Source organism: Leuciscus leuciscus (assembly GCF_965113295.1).
Source record: "Leuciscus leuciscus genome assembly, chromosome: 17".
Lineage (NCBI taxonomy): Eukaryota > Metazoa > Chordata > Actinopteri > Cypriniformes > Leuciscidae > Leuciscus > Leuciscus leuciscus.
Window position 1 is genome coordinate 2,684,234 of NC_138741.1, and position 3,996 is coordinate 2,688,229.

The window sequence follows — 3,996 nt, forward strand, 5'->3', positions numbered from 1 at the left end:
TGTTTGTGTTGCAGTATAGTGTTGTCGTGTTGTAGTGTAGTGGTGTAGTGTTGTAGTTTTGAGGTGTTGTAGTGTTGTAGTGTAGTGTAGTGGTGTGTATTGTAATGTTGTAGTGTAGTGGTGTAGTGTAGTAGTGTAGTGTTATTTGTGTTGCAGTGTAGTGTTGTCGTGTTGTAGTGTAGTGTAATGTTGTAGTGTTGTAGTGTAGTGTAGTAGTGTAGTATAGTGTAGTGTAGTGTTGTAGTGTAGTGTAGTGTTGTTTGTGTTGCAGTGTAGTGTTGTCGTGTTGTAGTGTAATGTTGTGTTGTAGTGTTGTAGTGTAGTGTAGTAGTGTAGTATAGTGTTGTAGTGTAGTGTAGTGTTGTTTGTGTTGCAGTGTAGTGTTGTCGTGTTGTAGTGTAGTGTAATGTTGTAGTGGTGTAGTGTAGTGTAGTAGTGTAGTATAGTGTTGTAGTGTAGTGTAGTGTTGTTTGTGTTGCAGTGTAGTGTTGTCGTGTTGTAGTGTAATGTTGTGTTGTAGTGTAGTGTTGTAGTGTAGTTTTGTGGTGTAGTGTTGTGGTGTGGTGTAGTGTAGTCGTGTAGTGTAATGTTGTGTTGTAGTGTAGTGTAGTGTTGTTTGTGTTGCAGTGTAGTGTTGTTGTGGTGTAGTGTAGTGTTGTAGTGTAGTGTTGTAGTGTAGTGTTGTGGTGTAGTGTAGTGTTGTAGTGTATTGTTGTAGTGTTGTGTTGTAGTGTAATGTTGTAGTGTTGTGGTGTAGTGTTGTAGTGTTGTAGTGTTGAGGTGCAGTGTTGTGGTGTTGTGGTGTAGTGTAGTGTTGTAGTGTATTGTTGTAGTGTTGTGTTGTAGTGTAATGTTGTAGTGTTGTGGTGTAGTGTTGTAGTGCTGAGGTGCAGCGTTGTAGTGTTGTGGTGTAGTGTAGTGTTGTGGTGTAATGTTGTAGTGCAGTGGTGTAGTATTGTAATGTTGTGGTGTAGTGTAGTGTTGTGGTGTAATGATGTGTTGTAGTGTAGTGTTGTAGTGTAGTGTTGTGGTGTAGTGTAGTGTTGTAGTGTAGTGTTGTAGTGTTGTGGTGTAGTGTTGTAGTGTTGTGGTGTAGTGTAGTGTAGTGTTGTAGTGTAGTGTTGTAGTGTATTGTTGTAGTGTTGTGTTGTAGTGTAATGTTGTAGTGTTGTGGTGTAGTGTTGTAGTGTTGAGGTGCAGTGTTGTAGTGTTGTGGTGTAGTGTAGTGTTGTAGTGTAGTGTTGTAGTGTAGTGTTGTGGTGTAGTGTTGTAGTGTTGTGGTGTAGTGTAGTGTAGTGTTGTAGTGTAGTGTTGTAGTGTATTGTTGTAGTGTTGTGTTGTAGTGTGATGTTGTAGTGCAGTGGTGTAGTATTGTAATGCTGTGGTGTAGTGTAGTGTAGTGTTGTGGTGTAATGTTGTAGTGCAGTGGTGTAGTGTTGTGATGTTGTAGTGCAGTGGTGTTATGTGGAGTCGGCGGGCTCTAGGACCCAGCGCGTGGCTCTCGGGGAAGTCTCTCTGGAGTCTCGCGCTGTGGGGAGGAGGAGGAGAGGACACGCTCGTGCTCATCTAAACACTTTTACCTGTTTTCTGTGGGATTAAAGTATCAGCCGAAGCAGCGAGCGATGCGCCGGAGCTCTCAGTGAGATCACTCTCGGTAAAGTCTCTCTCATTCACTTTAACGATGTGAGTTTTTATCGGACAGTGAAGATCTGAATAGGATGCGGTTATTTCTCTCTTCAGAGGCCTAAAATAAAACACTTTAACTCTAAAAATAAACGACTCCACGCGGGGTGAATGAAAGTACTGGTTTAGCTGCTGGTTAAAATTGTAACCTCTAGTTTTTATTCGTTAATGCCTTCATTATTCATCTGTCAGTTGTTACTTTGTGTCACTTTAAGCGCGTGCACGCCCAGGCCCAGCCGTTACAATGTTACAATGTTTCAAAAAAATTCGAATGTTACTAAAATTCGAATGTTACTATGTTTCTCTTTATTCTCCATAAATTCCAATGTCTCTACGTGACAGTCCTGCTGTGTTTACAGGCGACATGTGCTGAACAGACTGTGTGTCTGTGTCTCTGTCTCTGTCTTCCTGTTAATAATTTATCAGTGTAATCTCAGGTGATTGAGTTTGTGTCTGTAAGAGCTCGTACAGTGTTTACAGTAACAAACACGTATCATATTGTTTTTGATATGTAAATGTACAATGGAAGAATGTGATGAAATCGTCTGCCATTTAATATATAGTAATCAAAGTACCGCCACAGTACAGGGGGTATCAACATGTATATTCTCATTGAAGTATATCTGTCTGAAGTTGTTCGATGGACTGTCAAAAAGTCACGTGACTAACTCAAGCAGAAGCTGTTGTCACGGAAATGAGTGGATCATTCACTGTAAACACTGATTTGTGACTCCATCTAATCAACATGGGTCTGGTTTACTTCAGGCTTGTTTAGTCTTTGATTCTGGATTGTTTATGATGATGATAGGTTATTAAATACCACTCGTATTACTCATTCTACTTTCTTCATGCTTTTCACATTTTAGAATTATAGTGAAGTAACTTAAGTAGGGATGCACCGATATGAAAATTTTGGCCGATACCAATAACCAATAATTTGTTATATTTGAAAGACGATAACCGATATATTGGCCGATAAACCTTAATCCAAATTTGTACATCATTTTTGAGAGCCTGATTACAAAAACAAGTAATGACACAAACACACAATTATAATATTCTCATTATAATTTCATGTAGCCGATATGACGGACTTGCACTGCACATGTTGCACTGAACTGTATTTTCCTTTTTTGAAGTGATTCCAATCATATTTCAAGCAATTTAAAACCATCATGTTGAACATCTGATGTGTCTCAGCTGAAGGAAATAATACATTATTTATCAACTTTAATATATCGGCCAGATTTTCTAATAGGGCCGATAACGATAACATTATAAACGAACATATATCGGCCGATACCAATATCGCGCATCCCTAAACTTAAGCTATAAAATCACACAAATGAAAGTATTGGAAATGATGAGACACAAATGAAAACTCTTGTTTTTGAGCTTCATGAGGATTCTTTGCACATTTCCTTCACTTTCAACTTTAAAAAGTACACTATTGAGGGACATACGACATATATAGCACGTGAAACTGAGGCCTAGACCTCATGCGAACGCTAGACTGGCCTATCTGTCCTCTGATGTGTGATGTGTGGGTGTATGAGGGATGAAGATGCTGGAGGAATGTTTAACATTCTTCTGCGGGACGACTCTGAGTTCCTTCGGGTCCCGCTGACGCAGATCTGCCACCAGTAACACGCAGAATGTGAAGAATGCAGAAACTCAGACACAGTCGAGCGTATTGTGCGTTAGTGGTCTCGAATCGCCTGGGTTTAGACTCGCATCATATGACTGTCCTTGCCTCCGTGTTTTAGTCTGATTGGAGAGATTGCACTTCTACTCCAGATCCTGTAAACTAGACAGAACAAGAAAGCAAGACGTCACACATGACTGAGTTGAACAAACCCCTAAAACTAAATATTAAAACTCGGGACACGAGCTCAAGTGGTTTGGAGTTGCAGAGCTGCTTCTGTGCTTTAGTCAATCATTCTATCCCTTAAAACTCATCTTTGATCACCTAAATTACATCTTTAAATGTTTTTCCTTTGAAAAAAAATGTCTTCATGCCTCAAAATATCTTGAGTGTAACTCGACACCCTTGCCTCATTTAGTATGCGCGGTTCTATGAATATGCAAATGAGCCCCGCCTCCACTCACTCACTCAGCTCAGAGATCCACTGGTTGACGATCACACGTTGATCTGATTGGTTACAAGGTAGTTTGTGACGTCAGAAACACCAGCGATTTCAAAGCGTGTGTTTGAGACTGTCTTTGGTTCACTGCAGATTTAAGGAGGAAATACTCAGCAATGCTGTCGACTTATGAATTTACACATGCTTTGTCTTAAAGCGTATTAAAAAC

General features: G+C 40.0%; 1 protein-coding gene across 1 annotated transcript in view; it reads left to right on the forward strand.

Annotated features, from left to right (window-relative positions):
* Positions 1–1,519: 1,519 nt before the first annotated feature.
* Positions 1,520–3,996, forward strand: part of akt1 (v-akt murine thymoma viral oncogene homolog 1) — a 56,244-nt gene continuing 53,767 nt past the window's right edge. The window contains exon 1 of the mRNA XM_082143822.1: positions 1,520–1,654. The gene's annotated coding sequence lies outside the window, so the exon portion shown is untranslated. The remainder of the gene's footprint in view (positions 1,655–3,996) is intronic.